At 45.5% G+C, this 17227-nt stretch overlaps 1 protein-coding gene and 1 long non-coding RNA gene across 2 annotated transcripts in view; one reads left to right on the plus strand and one right to left on the minus strand.

Annotated features, from left to right (window-relative positions):
- Positions 1 to 17227, plus strand: part of SPAG16 (sperm associated antigen 16) — a 713525-nt gene that overhangs the window by 684392 nt on the left and 11906 nt on the right. The window lies entirely within an intron of this gene.
- The window catches only part of LOC146020900 (uncharacterized), a 26727-nt gene continuing 15112 nt past the window's right edge, over positions 5613 to 17227 (minus strand). Inside the window, exons 3-4 of the long non-coding RNA XR_014450851.1 lie at positions 11521 to 11623; positions 5613 to 6280 (exon numbers count right to left, since the gene is read on the minus strand). This is a non-coding gene — a long non-coding RNA (uncharacterized LOC146020900). The remainder of the gene's footprint in view (positions 6281 to 11520; positions 11624 to 17227) is intronic.

Consider the following 17227-nt stretch of genomic DNA (forward strand, 5'->3'; position numbering starts at 1 on the left):
AAGAGTGCAGTACAGTCACACTAGCACCATGGTAATGCGGTGGTGAGCTGAAGGACTGCAGGACAGTCACACTAGCGCTATGGTAATGCGGTGGTGACCTGAAGGACTGCAGGACAGTCACACTAGCGCTATGGTAAAGCGGTGGTGAGCTGAAGGACTGCAGGACAGTCACACTATTGCTATGGCCGAGCAGGGAAGATTACCAATATGTACCATAACAGCAGAGCGCAGTAGGTCACCAAGATGTACCACAGGGCGGCGGATAGCGCATTGTTTCCAATCCAGGTCTCTGCAGGGACCCCCGGCAACGTCATACTCAGTGCCGCAGGGACCTCTCCCTGAACGTAGGTCCCCCCCCTGCCAGCTTCCCGGGGGGGTTTTGTCTTTTTACTGAAATTGTTCCGTCGGGGGGGGGGGGGGGGGTTATATGGGGGGACGATGGACGATTATGACACTTTTACTATATCAGATCTCCTTGCATGTTGAAGGATCGTTCGTTATCTCTTCTGCTGTTGCTACAATTAAAACTGAAAACCCAGTTGGCGTTCTTGTGGTTCTCCGCTAATCACTTTAGCACTGTTCCAAGGCTTTATTCATAGCAGAAGCCTGTTCCAAAAATACAAATTGCAGTGACTTAGATAAAGCGTTGACTGCAGCAATTACAATGTCTATTCCATAATTGAAAGTCACACATCGATCTAAAAGTTGTCCCCTGTCGTCATCTCGTTCCTTTGTTGCTTGTTTTTCCCCCAAAGTTTTTTTATATTCTTGCTGGAATATTCTGGAATCAATTACGGAAACTTTTACATGACGGCATTAAATAGCTGGGATCAAAATCAATTGTATGACATTTGCATCTTGCTTCCAGGGACTTAATGATCAAAAGAGTTCCTGTCATTATCGCTGGGGTCGCTGTGCGATATGCAGCGGTACCAATTACGGCGCAGAGCTTTAACGGTTAACTGGACAGAATGTATTTTATGTAATAACTTAAAAAAGCAAAACATTGAAAACAAACTCCCTTTTCTAAATTCCAGGCCACACACACACACAGACACACACACACACACACACAGACACACACACACACACACACACACATAATAGCATACCTCCCAACATTTGAGTGCTGCGAGGAGGGACAGTGCATGCGGCAAAGGTGTGAGCTAAAATTATGGGGGCGTGGTCTCGTGGCAGCGGCTCTGGTGTAGGCCATGCCCCCATTTCACTGATGTGGGGGCAGTGCTGTGAGCTGCTGGTTATGCCCCCAGCCCCTCTGGCGGCAGGAATGCGCATACGCACAGCGTCTATTCATGGGTGACGGGGGGGGGGGGATCCCAATTCCTCCCCCTCCACCCCGTCACGGGATACTGCTGGCCCCGGGTGGGACGTGGGAACACCCCCAAAAAAACGGGATGTTCCCGTGAAAAGCAGGGCAGTTGGGAGGTATGTAATAGTCTGCAAGAAGCAGGAAGTGTGACAACGCGCCCAAAGTCTCACACTTTGTGCTTCTCGCAGGCTATTCCAAAATCCCGACACTTCCCTGCTGTATACATTCTACGACTTCTTACAGATACTAGAGGTCCAGTAGATCCTCTAGCATCTGTCTGCTCCTTGGCCGCAGCCATTTTTGGGGGGGGGACATTTTTAGCAGATTTCCATGGAAGTTACTGTACTTTTCATTAGCAGTCAGTAGACCTACCAGTATAGTCATGGAGTGTTGGAAGAGACTGGAGAACCCGGTAAAAACCCAACCAAACATAGGGAGAAAATACAAATTCTACACCTATCAGCCATGACCGGGAATTCAATTCATGTCATAAGTCCTTTGAGACAGCAATGCTAACCACAACATCAGCTGCGCTGACAATTTAAAACTCTTCTGCATAACAGTAAAATAGCTGGACTCCCCCATCCTCCATCGCCCCCACCCGCAACTGTTTGCAGACAGCAAAATTGGGTTGCCATGACACTTGGGCCTATACTCAGTGTGACTGCAGAGAAGAACTTCTCTGGCAAAGAACGCTTGTCACCTGCAGCGCTAAGGGTTACCGCTAAAAGTACAAGGCCTGAAGAAATTCCTTTTTTGTGTCAGGGATAAACTGTGTGCACATAATTCCTCCCGCTGACGAGCACGGCGAGAACAATGACACCAAAGTGCATTCTTAAACAAAGTACAGCTCGTAATCAGAAGAGAAGTAATTACGGAATTGGTGAGAGTTGTTTTTGGAACGTCTATATCTGTTCCTGTGCCAGTAGAAAAAGAGACATCATCTACTGCAAATCAGTGTCTTTGTTATCTTACACTATGTGACAGCGCTGCACAGCCCGTTAGCAGATACGGTGCAGCGGACGTGCACAACACAGTTACTGTCTCCATGGTACCGTGCAGCCATGCTGGTAGTCCAGCAAATCATGGATGTGCGTTCCCGGTCTGTCCGTTCTTATATTGCCCCGGCAGCGTGCAGAAATGTCAACATTCTGGGAATTCTATCGGAAGGGTCATTTAAATACACGGGGCCTGATTCATTTTTGTAAGTAAAGCAAGGACAGATGTGTCCTTATATATGGTTGTCCGTATTGTAGCGGGTTCGGGCATTCATGTAGCAAAGGCAACGAGCAGGGGGGAGCCAGACAGAATAGTTGGCAGCAGTACATTGAGGGAGCCGGCGCAGGTCATTTACAGTAGCTGAGGTAGCTGTGCGCCAGGAAGACGGTGGCGGGAGTTGGGAAGGTGGTTAAGTCTCCCGCTGTCCCCGCCTGCCCCCCCCCTGCAGAATACACCCTAGGCCGCCCACTTACAGAGCCCCAGTGGGCCATTCGGGGGGACCCAATCATGTGATTTGTACTGAATAGTGTGATCATAGCCATTTGTTATGCAATGCCAGTTTCTCGGCAGAGGGAGCAAGCCACGCCCCCCACAAACAATCTCTGCATAAGCCACGCCCCTTTTGAGCAACTCTTAAGGGGCATACACACGTAGAGATCTGTGCTGAGCAATTTTGCTAAGCTATTTTGCTAATCAATTTTGCTGGTGTCAAGATCTCCCATGGGGAGCACATACACATGCAGAGTTTTGTGCTAAGTGATTTTGCTAAGCGATTTTGCTTAAGCAAAAAAAGTCAGGGTAATGGTTCAGAATGAGAGATTGTGATCAGTATCTCTCATTCTGTACACACAGAGAGATTTGCAGTCATTTGGTAAGCAATCTTACTAGATTGTGACTGCATGCACTGACTTAGTTAGCAAGAGATATTTAATCTCTCGGAGCATACACACGGAGAGATCTGTGCTTACTTTCTAAGCAATCTAGTCAGATTGCTTAGAAAATAGCACAAATTTGCTCCGTGTGTACACCCCTTTACATATGCGCCATGAAAATCCTAACTAGTCAGTCATTTCTTAGTGATAAACATGAAGAAAGGATTTTACATTTGAGATGACACCTGTCTTATATTAATATGCAAATCAGGATTTTGTGTTGGCTTCTGCAGACTCCGTTAAAAACTTGAAATGAGACCATTTATGAGACCTACATACAGGGCCGGATTAAGGGCCTGATTCTGGTTCACTTGCACATTTGGTTTGATAATGGACAAAATCGTGTTTCTGTGTAACGTGCAGAGACAGTTAGATTTGGGTGGGGTTGTACTTCAACTGATATCTATATTGCAGTGTAAAAATAAAGCAGCCAGTATTTACCCTGCACAGAAACAAAGTAACTCACCCAAATCTGACTCTCTCTGCACATGTTACATCTGCACCTCTGCAGTGCAGCATGTTTTTTTTTCCATTATTAAACCAAATGTGCTTTTCGAGTGAACCAGATTCAGTACCAAAGTCCCATATTGGCTCAGGGCTGATGATGATCAGGTCCTAATATGAAATCAGAGGCAGTGCGGCCACCCTCAGCCTTACCAGCCTCACCCTTACCAGCCTCACCCTTACCAGCCTCACCACCTCCATTTGTTGCTTTGCTGTGAGATTGTTTTATTTAAAACCTGTCCGGAGGGTGAATATTTCTTATACTGACCAAGATTTCACCTCCTCCTTACCGGGCGAAGCTTGGAGAGAAGACACTGCTTGCCCCCTCGGGGGAAGGGCTTGTTTGTCACGTCACTAGGCCCCGCCCCCAAAATGATGCAATCAGATGCAAGAGGCATGGCTAAAGTATGCAAATGTGACTATTTTAACCCCCACCCCCTCCAAATTCGGCCCCGTCTGCGCATGCGCGAATATATGCGAAACACTCGAGGGCTGGGCATTCCCCTGGTCATGCAGGCTGCTAGGGGTGGGCAGTTGACATCACATGACGTCACCACTAAGGATTCTGGGATCCAGGATTAAAAAAATGCCCAATCCCGGGATTCCCGGGATTGGCATTTCTATTAAAAAAAAGCATGTCCTCCCCACATCGACCGCCCCACGGATTTACTTACATGGGTGGGCGGCCTGGAGCTGGGCAGAGAGCAGCTGCTCTGGGGGTCTGTTGCCTCCGGGCGGGTGGCGGAACTATCAGCATGGCAGGCGGTGTGTGGAGAACTGACGGTGCTGCCGGGAAGTGTCAGGTCATGATGGGATGTTTTTATTCTATTTAGGGTTGTAGAACGTAATCCCTGACAGATGCAATTGCTGGTCATACGTGCGGAATGTATGACAATGGTAGATCCAACACTGATATTACATCTGTACGTAATTACACAATGTCCCCATTTCTCTGCAATTGGCCGTCAGGGTTCTAAATGGAATTACCGTACTCTCAGTACAGCTCCGGGAGCACTGAGCGGTTTGACGTGTGCAATAATGCCACATCCTGGCGTTTCCTTGTCTAGTTATATAGGCCATTCTTTCTCACATGGTACCTCGTTCAGATCCAGACCAATGCCGTTCTCCGCGCACAGGAGAGATCTATATTCGGATCAATACCCCCATACATCGGTAGTAACTGCTGAGAAGAATTTCTGTCTATTTCTATTGATTCACAGAATTGCTTTAAATTGTTTGCGGTGTGTACAAAAAAACATTTCCTTATTGATCACAGATTCCTCCTCTTGCTCGACCCACCGTGTGATCTGCACACGTTTTACACGCGTGGCTGCAATATACTTTTACTAGCAATGCGGGATAACGTGTGTGGGGGAGAAGTACCAAGGATTGGGGGTGTAATTTACTAAAGCCAATTTCTGCCATTTTTTTTTTATTTTTTAGCTAAATAGAAGTAAATGGATCTACATCAATGTTGTGTGTCAGGGCTAAAACAAGAATGTACCCAGAATTTTGTACATAGTTACACATGGACATGTAAGAGAGGAGCAGCACTTGAGTGCTCAGACTCTACCACGCATACGAGAAGTGCTGGAAAAATGGCACCGCGGACATTTTTCTGGTGATCCTACAGCACAGCGGTCATTTTTCTGGTGATTCTGCAGCACAGCGGTTATTTTTCCGATGATCCTGCAGCACAACGGCCATTTTTCTGGTGATCCGGCAGCACAGCGGCCATTTTTATGGTGATCCTAATAGAGTTGAGTAGTTGCCAATGGACTCAATCTGCCTCTAAGGGTTATATTTAGAGGCGGTCAATTTTGTGTTTTTCACCTATTTTTGGCTGATTTTGCATGTTGGACATTTATTAAGGTAAAAATAATCAAAATCAGGCAAAAAATTTTACCAAAATGTTTGCAAAGAAATTGACTGAAGTTAAAATATGTCTTAAACTATTTTCTGGCTATTTCTGGCTTAATCTACGCAAATCGGTAGTTTACTGACAGTCACTTTGTACAATCAACTGAAAACCAGGGAAAAATATCAGCCCAAAAAAGAATATATTCCAATACATTATCAATTCGACAGTGTAATTCAATCTTCCGACTATCAGAAACAATTCGACAGTTGGGAATCCACGTGGATTTTGTCCAGAACGGCAGCGGACTTGACAATCTGATTCTTCTGCTTACTCCTGTACCTTTAGACGATCCGTCCTTTTTTAAATGAATCGCAATAAGACCGGGGCCCTAGTTTTGTTTGCCGATGGCAGGATTATTTTTCACCTCAATAGTTTTTCATTTTCTCAGCGACAACAGTTGTTTTTGTTACATTTATTTAGAACCTCAGAGATCCACTTATACAGTGTTCACATGGCAACTACGACGCTGTCTCACAGCAAGCGTCACCTCACCAAGGAGCAGATTCAGGCTTGAAAGAGTTCTATTAGGGCAGCTGACGGAAAGCCAGGTTCTGTAGTAATCTCTTTCATCTCTGAAACTTCAGTTTGGGTGAACTGATAACGGATTACAAGGAAGAAATAAAATAAACAATTTGGATATCACAGATTAAAAAGTGCACTGCATTGACAGATACATGTAGACTTTGCTTACATAAATTGCAACCACATTTGTTCACACACTCCAGTTAAGGCCAGAAGTAACTGCGTAACCCATGCAGCTAACGTCAAGCCACCTACAGCACCAGTAAAGAATACTGTATGGGGCCTTATTTATACGTGGTTGGAGGTGCGGCATGCAGGCGCATGGCAAATAATAGTGACGTTTGGTACTTTGCACATGCGCATTACCCGTACTGCGCATAAACAATATGGGTCTGCGACACTGGATGCAGATTAGCAGCAAACTGTCAGCGATTGACCATCCGCTGCCATTTCGGGACAACGAGGGAGCTGCGATAGTGTCACAGAATCAAACTTTTAGTGATTTCTGAAATGAAAATTTCAGGTCAGTTGAGTTTCTTTTTCCGTTTTACAAAAAGGAAAAACAATATCTAAATTTTAAACCGAATTTTAGATTTTAGGGAGCACCTGCTGATTTTATTGGGCATCTATGGTCTGATCTCTCCCCATTATCCATTTGCAATACAGTCATTTGGAGACTGAATACTACAATCTTGCAATACCTGGGCCTCATTTGCCACACCACCAATTTGGGAACCACTACCTGCATAATTAGGATTACCAATTCCGCATCATCGTTGAGGACTCCCCACACTCCACCAGGGGCTATAACAACATCCTCCAGCGTGAAAACAACAATCCGGCAAGGTTTCATGGACTCCCACAATATCCTACAATTTGAGGCATAATCCCAGGATCACTTCAACCCCATTTTCGTCTCCCCACTCTGGGGTAAACGGGACTTCTGACCATAAGTATCAGACCTTTGTTTTACAATTTTTTATTTCCATATCAATTTACATTTCTACTTTTTAATGTGTTTTTGTATTCATTTACTTACTGTGCAATATGTTGTTTCAAAGAATATTATTATATACCAACTAAGTGCATAGCACAATTTAACTTTTTATAAAGAATACATTTTTCATGTTCTAAATACATCGTTAACCCATTATTGCTCATAGCGCTCCACCCACCCCCTTTTTTTCCATTTGCAAATTATACCCGGGGACTGACACCCCCAGTAGGAGCAGCTTGCCAAACCATCCCTGAAGGCGCCCTTCAACTAGAGGCCACTTGGCCATTAGTTAAACCCCCCTTTCCGAATTTTAGATTTTCTTAGTATAGGTAGAGTTGAGTATCCCTTATCCAAATATCCATTATCCAAATCATTCCGAAAACCATAGTTTCCAGAATGTACTTATTTTTTTTCTCTAAAAGCACTACTGGGGACATCAGTAATGGGCACTACTGGGGACATCTGTAACTGGCACTACTGGGGACATCTGTAACTGGCACTACTGGGGACATCTGTAACTGGCACTACTGGGGACATCTGTAACTGGCACTACTGGGGACATCTGTAACTGACACTACTGGGGACATGATATGTAACTAACTAACACTACTGGGGACATGATATGTAACTGGCACTACTGGGGACATGATATGTAACTGGCACTACTGGGGACATCTGTAACTGGCACTACTGGGGATATCTGTATCTGGCACTCCTGGGGACCTCTGTAACTGGCACAATATGTAACTGGCACTACTAGGGACATGATATGTAACTGGCACTGCTGGGGACATCTGTAACTGGCACTACTGGGGACATGATATGTAACTGTCACTACTGGGGACATCTGTAACTAGCACTACTGGGCAAATTATAGGTAACTGGCACTACTGGGGACATGATATGTAACTAGCACTAAAGGAGACATGATATGTAACTGGCATTACTGGGGACATGATATGTAACATATTACTGGGAACATCTCTAACTGGCACAACTGGGGAAATTATATGTTACTCGCACTAGTGGGGACATATATGTAACTGGCACTACAGAGGACATGCTATGTAACTTTCACTACTGGGGACATCTGTAACTTGCACTACTGGGGACATATGTAACTGGCAATACTGGGGACATCTGTAACTGGCACTACTAGAGACATGATATGTAACTGGCACTACTGGGGACATGATTTGTAACTGGCACTAATAGGATATCTGTAACTGGCACTACTGGGGACATTATATGTAACTGGCACTACAGAGGACATGATATGTAACTGGCACTACTGGGGACATCTGTAACTGGCACTACTAGGATATCTGTAACTGGCACTACTGGGGACATTATATGTAATTGTCACTAGAGAGGACACGATATGTAACTGGCACTACTGGGGACATCTGTAACTGGCACTACTAGGGACATGATATGTAACTGGCACTACTAGGATATCTGTAACTGGGACTACTGGGGACAATATGTAACTGACACTACTGGGACATCTGTAACTGGCACTACAGGGGACATGATATGTAACTGGCATGAAATATATATATATTTTTTTTAAATGGGGGTAGGTGCTGCTACCCAGGGGTGCATGGCTGAGGAGTTGGCATTGTCACCACAACATTGCTGTACCTTTCTGGGAGAGAAAGAGCCAACAAGGCCAAAAAGTCACACATATGTACCCAGGGCCACCAATAGGGGTACAGCTGTCCCGAGCCCTAGCCTCTGGAAGGGCAGCTCATTTTGCCCACCACGCACCCCCCCCCCCCCTTACTGCCTCCGCTGCGCTGAACAAAGAAGGTCTCGGAGCGCAGACTTATTCAACCCAGGACGCCAGCGCCCAATTAAAATGCTGCATTGGCTTTTGAGACAATCAGAGCTCGCGTACTGGCAGCCAATCGGATCGGCTACTGTTACTCAAGCTCTGATTGGCTCACCAGCCGGTGCTGCATTTAATTGGCCCGCCGGCATTCTAAGTTGAAGAAGCCTGCACTCCGGGACCTCTGGGCTGCAGCTCAACGGAAGAGGAGATGAGGGAGCAGGAGCCGGGTAACGGTAAGTCAAGTGAGGAGGAGGGGGGCCCGGACAGGAAATGTGTCCTGGGCCCCAAAATGGCAGCCCTGTATGTACCGCCCATTGCGATTTGTGGACATACGCTTTGCTCTTGCATATGCACAGTCGTTACACCTGGCTGTATCAGTCGTTAGACGTACAATCCATACATGCGCCCATCTGGCACATCTGCTGAGCAAAAGTGGTACCGTTCTGGCAAATACCCAGGCTGCTCACTGTAGACTGGTGGCAACTGCAGGAGACCCTCTCGAGGACTGTGATGCATCCTCTGCAATATAGTTTTATCATCTTGGTGCGTTGGTGCAAGGTGCAATGGCTTCATCCAGCGATTATGCCAAGAAGAATGGGCAGACACTGAGATGTCCAGATGGGCAAAGCTGCTAGAGCCTTACCCAACAAAAGTCACCAATGAGATCCCAGCTACTTCCGCTAACTATTAAACTCGAGTGTAAACTCTAGTGTAGTGTGTCTGAATTTTATTTATAAATAATAAAAGGTTTTAGAGCTGTTTTTATTATGAGCGAGTGGGTCGCATTAGTAGTCAAGGGTCAGTTCTCCAATAAATCCATTTTGATAACATAATATGATAGTACCAAAGCGGTGAATACTTTTATAGCTGCCATAAACCATTGCGATGCACAGTAATTGCGGAATATTTTTAGCTGATATAAAACAGATACAGTTTGGAGCCCATAAAGAGATATCAGTATATTCTAATTACTCTGACTGTACTTGTGTATACAGTATATACTATCTGTAAAACCTGGCATTGCCAGGGCACATCCTGTTACCTGTCTGTACCCCAGACCATGGATTGTCTTACCATTCTGATACCTGTCCGTACCCCATACCGCGGCTTGTCTTACCATTCTGCTACCTGCCTGTACCCCAGACCGCGGCTTTTGTTACCATTCTACTACCTGTCTGTACCCCAGACCATGGATTGTCTTATCATTCTGCTACCTGCCTGTACCCTAGACCACAGCTTGTCTTACCATTCTACTACCTGCCTGTACCCCAGACCATGGCTTGTCTTACCATTCTGCTACCTGCCTGTACCCCAGACCACGGCTTGTCTTACCATTCTACTACCTGTCTGTACCCCAGACCATGGATTGTCTTATCATTCTGCTACCTGCCTGTACCCTAGACCACAGCTTGTCTTACCATTCTGCTACCTGTCCGTACCCCAGACCATGGCTTGTCTTACCATTCTGCTACCTGCCTGTACCCCAGACCACGGCTTGTCTTACCATTCTGCTACCTGCCTGTACCCCAGACTGTGGCTTGTCTTACCATGCTGCTACCTGTCTGTACCCCAGACCACGGCTTGTCTTACCATTCTACTACCTGCCTGTACCCCGGACCGCGGCTTCTCTTACCATTCTGCTACCTGGCTGTACCCCAGACCGCGGCTTCTCTTACCATTCTGCTACCTGCCTGTGCCCCAGACTGTGGCTTGTCTTACCATTCTGCTACCTGCCTGTACCCCAGACCACGGCTTGTCTTACCATTCTGCTACCTGCCTGTACCCCAGACCGCGGCTTCTCTTACCATTCTGCTACCTGCCTGTACCCCAGACCACGGCTTGTCTTACCATTCTGCTACCTGCCTGTACCCCAGACTGTGGCTTGTCTTACCATTCTGCTACCTGCCTGTACCCCAGACCACGGCTTGTCTTACCATTCTGCTACCTGCCTGTACCCCAGACCACGGCTTGTCTTACCATTCTGCTACCTGCCTGTACCCCAGACCGCGGCTTCTCTTACCATTCTGCTACCTGGCTGTACCCCAGACCATGGATTGTCTTACCATTCTGCTACCTGTCCGTACCCCAGACCACGCCTTTTCTTACCATTCTGCTACCTGCCTGTACCCCAGACCGCGGCTTCTCTTACCATTCTGCTACCTGGCTGTACCCCAGACCATGGCTTGTCTTACCATTCTACTACCTGCCTGTACCCCAGACCGCGGCTTGTCTTACCATTCTGCTACCTGCCTGTACCCCAGACCGCGGCTTGTCTTACCATTCTGCTACCTGCCTGTACCCCAGACCGCAGCTTGTCTTACCATTCTGCTACCTGCCTATACCCCAGAACATGGCTTGTCTTACCATTGGTTACTATGGTATTCTATGGAATGTATAGAACGTATTATAGAATGTATTAAAAATATTGCCTTTATTCCTGACTGGTTGTTGTTTATTCTGAGTTGGCTCATTTGTACAGACCTTTTCTGGGTGGATGGGATTTGTAATGTTTGAATGGTGTTACTGCATCTGTGTGATGGGCTGTTCTCACTGTTGTACTGAGAGACTCGCCTTGGCTGATAATCTGTGAAAATGGAATATACAGTATTGGATAACGCACTCACACTGTAAATTAAATAGATAATTGAAGTAAGAAGTTGTGTGACCTGACAACAACACATAGCTGTAGAGGAGACCACTTGCAATCATTGGTGCAATAATTGGATATTATATATACAGTACATGTACAGTATGTACATTAGATAGATATATGATGACATCAGACCTTATGGTGTATCAACTTACAAAGAAACAGTATGGCAGTTCATTTACTGTATATGCTAACTTCACTTGTTGTATTATAATTTATACGTTTATACAAGAACAATTTAATTGCACGTCGCCATAGTAAAAATCACATGCAATAAAAAACTATTTGCAAACAAGGAGCAGTCTTCTCCTGGAACAAACCATGGGGGAAAATACATTTATTGAAAAAATTTTTACAAGAAGGGAAAATACAGTCTGCTTATTCAGAAATTTAGAATACAGTAGCAGACTAAAATTAAAAAAGCATGGACCCACCCCTTCCTTACTGTACTGTAAATCTCTCTGCACATTTGAAATAAGCACCTCCCACAGGGTGACATCATTTTGCCCAAGTAAAAAATGCTTCTCTTTTTTTTTATATACGTAGTTTAACTGTCTATTATAGAAGTTCCGCACAACTGCATGAAATCCCTAGAGCCACAAGTGAAGGTCTTCCGCCTTTTAACCCACACACTGATACTTAGGATGCTGCCATGTCTTAAACTTCAAGCAGTAGGGGCTTTTGCAATTATCTAGAGACCACTAGATGAATGGCTGAAGTAAAATGATACAGGGCAGACTGGATGGCATACACTGGGTTCATTTGCAGAGCAGAATCAAAGCTAGGTTACCGCAAATGCATTCAGCATATAGAGCAACTGATCACAGTGAAGCTGCTGGCTAATGTATATTAACATGCAGGTGGAGCTATGGAAAAGGGACACAACTAGAAAGACTTAGGCATTAAATAAGTACAGGTCACAAGATAGTAGAAGCAGGAGCTGGGTTCCAAGCTCGACTGGGGTTTCCAAGACACTGACATGGCCGAGTATTCATGGGAAAATTGCTAGAGTTAAAAAATCCAGAATACAGACAGCAAATTACAAAGATGTGTAAGCTGTAACCGGCAGGGTAGTGCAGGACTAACAAGGAGAAGGAACAAACAGAGAACCAGAATAGTAAGGTCCTTTTAATAAATGATTCCCTGTATCTGCGGTTTTCAATGTAACCCATATCCTCCGGGATGCTAGGGAATGACAGCCCCTGTAGATGCCTGGTGTACAGGTTGATTAACAACTAGCGGGACCATTGGACATTGTGGGACCATCAGGCATTGCGCCAGGATGACTGTTGTGGCTTAGTTTATTAATGGACCAATTAATTATTAGGGGCCTGACATAGTTGCCTAGTATTCAGCTATCTTATGAAAAATGAAAGTTGGCTTGCAAAGATCTTCAGATTGCAATGGGAATGGGCTCTGGCTTTGCACAGAGGGATCCTAGCAGATCACTCCCCTAGGAGACTGGCAGCAATGCACACGAGTGAACACTCAATACTTAAGTATGGACTGACACAACCTGCGACAAGTGGTATAGTTACCGTAATTATCAGGGATTACCCAGCCCATGATGATAATAGGCTGCTTAGGGGAGAATAACTTGCGTGTCAAAGTAAATCCAGAATCTCGGTAACCTTAGTCATGTACAGTAATTGTACCGTCTATAACAGAGGTAGAATTCGGAGCTGAGAATCAGCACATTAAGGTTTCATAGCATGACATAACAGGAGCAGGCTTTTGTTGGTTGACTTATGAGAAAACCGGAGGAGATGCCATTCCTGTCCCCGAGCTCCTGGGTTCTCCAAGGTCACTCTCCCACAGAACTTATTATAGTGATCACGCTTTATGTCTCCATCATGGATTATTAATACAAAGGTGTGCATAGGCTGGGATTCAGGCCATATCTCCCTGAGGGAATTTCTTTTTCACAAAGGACAGAAAGAATCGTATTATTTTGTTTTATAATTTCATTTCCAATTCAGTTCAGAGTAGAATATTCGAGTGACAGATTCCATTAAGATTCCCCCAAATATTGTATTCTATATGATCCTGATATACTAGCAAATAAATGAGAAGGGCGTTGGAATATAGGAAGATACAGTAGCTTTATACTGCAACCTTGCCAATGCCACTGGTTCTGTAATATCAGTTTGGTGGTTTCATTTTAGACCAACTTGATAGTGGAGGAGGTGTGTGAGCATGAGATCAATCTCCAACCAATCTGTTAATTGCACCCAGAGCTGTGTAGGAATTGGAAAAGCCCTGGACAAAAATGGCTGCCTGAAGAACTGAGCTAGGGAGGGGCGGCACTAGCACGCTTTGCTAGGTGATTATGCACTTTACAATAAGAAATCATCCCTGCTCTCAGTGAGAAGTGTAAGCTGATACAGTATGTTCACTTTTTCCTCTGGGTTTGGCACATCTGACGACATTGTCGGATCCCTCTGGAAATGGAGGGGTGTCCTCGGGAGTGAACGGCCCGACGAGTGTGTGAAACGTCCAAGGGGGCCTCCTAGTTTTTCCCCGAACCTGGTTGTTTTTGGAGGATTTTCCACAAACTCATTTTAAAAAAATATACCCCTAAGACAGAGGTTCTCAGACTCCGCCGTTACAGTCCAGGCTTTAAGGATACCCATGCACGAGCACAGGTGACTTAGGGGCAAATATATTAAGCTTATTGAAGTTATAAAGTGGCCAGTGATAACACGCCATCCTAACTGTCATTTTTCAAACACAGCCTGTAACTTGACAGTTGGGAGCTGATTGACCGATGCGTTATCACTCTTTATCACTTCACCGAGCTTAATAAATCTGCCCCTTAATTAGTACCACAGTCATTCAACCATCTGGACTCAAGCATGGATATCCACTATACATATATCATTGTTAAGGCCCATACATACTAGTAGATTTTCATTTCAAAAGACTTTGCCAAAATCTCTAATAGTTATATCTGTCACCAATGTGGTGCGTACAAACTGAGCTATTTTCCTCAAAGAGATCTTCAGGAGGCGAAAGACTTAGGTGAAAATCTTTCTTTATAAGGCTATTTACATAATGGGCGGGGTTTGAATTCCAAGGGTGGGAGCAGCGGCCATTTTATTCAGTGCATTTATGTTCTTGGAGCCTGATTCAGAACTGATTGCTGGGCTGCATATATTCGGAGCCCAGCAATCAGGTAAAATCCACCCCGCGCCTCCCTGACCTGGCAAAATCCCACCCATGTGCACGGCAAACATTTCATATGCAGCATTGCGCGTAGGGAGAAATTCATTCACTTGTGCCAGCAATGTGTACGTTACGCCATAACAAAATATACATGAGGGGGGGGGGGGGGGCAGTGGCGGTGGTAACATATACATTACTGGCCTGCGAAAAATTTAAGGCATGGCTTTGTGGGACAGAGGACCATGCACACTGTAATGCCCATTACACATTATACCACATACCGTAATGCCCATTACACATTATACCACATACCGTAATGCCCATTACACATTATACCACATACCGTAATGCCCATTATACATTATACCACATACTATAATGCCCATCACACAATATGCCACATACCATAATGCCCATTACACAATATGCAGCACACCGTTCGGCTACGTGCCAGGGGTAACTTGCTCTGTGCCATAGGTAACATGCACAGTGCCAGGGGGAACTTACTGTGCATGTTACCTATAGCAATATGCGTCATTTGGTTCCACAGGCGGCGGGGGTCACGGGAGAAGACCAGCATTCCAGGAGGCTTGCTCCCCATTCCGGGGGGGGGGAGGGGGGGGGGCAACATTATTCTAGAGAGAAAACATACTGTTGTATATAGTATATTGTCAGTAATCCGGTCAATAGGTTGACCGTAATTAAGTCGACAGTGAAGGAATAGGTCGACAACAATTGGTCGACAGGTAATAGGTAGACACATGAAAAGGGTCAACAACAAAAAGTCGACACAAACAAAATTTCGACATGTTAATGGTCAACACTTGATAAAGGCAACAAGGGGCATTGGATGCGGACCCATTCCTTCCAACTTTCTTATTCACTAAATCTGGATGTGGGGGTGGAGCCATGGTGCGGTGGGAGTGACCTTGAGTTAGGGGCGTGACCCATATATTTTTATAAATTCTTGGGTGGGTGACGTGGTGGCAAAGGGGTGTAATCACAAACCCGCCCCCACTATTCAATACCATTGTATATATGTATTGTATGATAGGTAGACACTGATTGGTTGCTATGAGCATGCTGCATTTGATGCCATAATTCCAGCAATGACTTCACAAAGGTGACACTGGCTGACTGCCCATATGGCACTTATGGAAAATTCCAAAGTAGCCGATGGCCAGATGGGCATGCTCCAGCATAAAAGCCTGGCTGAGCAGCTCTATTCGGTGGCACGGCACGAGGCAGGGGCTGGCCAAGCATTTCCGTCTTCTGACACCCAATGATTCATAGCTCATGCCCGTGAGTTGTGACCATACCCTCTTGTCAAATCTTTCTGGAAGACATTTCCTAATAGTAGGATATAGGTTTTTATACTGGGGGGTCTCAGATGAGCCCCCATGTTTTGATTGCTGCTTGTTCGTACTGTTCATCTCAGGTCAGTCGGCCTTTGTCCTGCTTTGCCGATGAAGTCATCAGTTGGGGTTGTGTCACTTGAGGCCAATCTGGAGCATTAAGCTTTTTCTATAGTGTTTGTAATGTCTAAGGTAAGGACATCATTTGTGCTGCTGCAGATGGGAACATAGTTTTGGAATAAACATTATTTTTAATGCCAGGTCCATTCGGTCTGCAGTCCTGCGAATAAGTGCCTCATCTCTGCTTATTACTGCAAATCTCTGGGAATTGGCTCTGTATGAGAGCTATTTTATACCCAGTTTGCAATCACCGTAACATACAGAAATTCTCCTTTACTGAGTTATATAGTATGGTGACCGCTCATTACCTATGCTGTCGCCGCTGGCCCGCGCTCATACATACAGTAAGCATTTTATCCACCGCTCACAGAAATTTCTGCCAAGTGTCAAAAGAACTTGACTCCAGCTTTGGTTGATAACATCCTGTCCTAACCGGCATGAAATTGCTGGCACGGAGTTCAAAAACCTCAATGACATTTAATGGCTTATATTGGACTTCTGAAAGCCTAGAGCAGCATTATTATATAGTACGAAGAAAACTTCTGCTTTTCAAATAAGTCCACCAATAGGAAACAACAGCCAGGGAGGGACCAGCAGCAGCCAGGGAGAGGTAGGCAACAGACCAGGTAGGGACAGGCAACAGCCAGGGGACGGGTAGCCAACAGACAGGGAAGGGTAGGCAACAGTCAGGGAGGGGTAGCCAACAGCCAGTGAGGGTGGGAGAGGTAACAGTCTAGGACTGAAAGGCAGCAAACTAAGAAGGGAGAGGTAACAGCCTGGGAGGGACAGGAAACAGATCAGGGAGGGACAGGTAACAGCCTGGGAGGGACAGGAAACAGACCAAGGAGGGACAGGAAACAGCCAGGGAGGGAGAGGCAACAGCCTGGGAGGCACAGGA

Source organism: Crinia signifera, chromosome 7 (assembly GCF_055691185.1).
Source record: "Crinia signifera chromosome 7, ASM5569118v1, whole genome shotgun sequence".
NCBI lineage: Eukaryota > Metazoa > Chordata > Amphibia > Anura > Myobatrachidae > Crinia > Crinia signifera.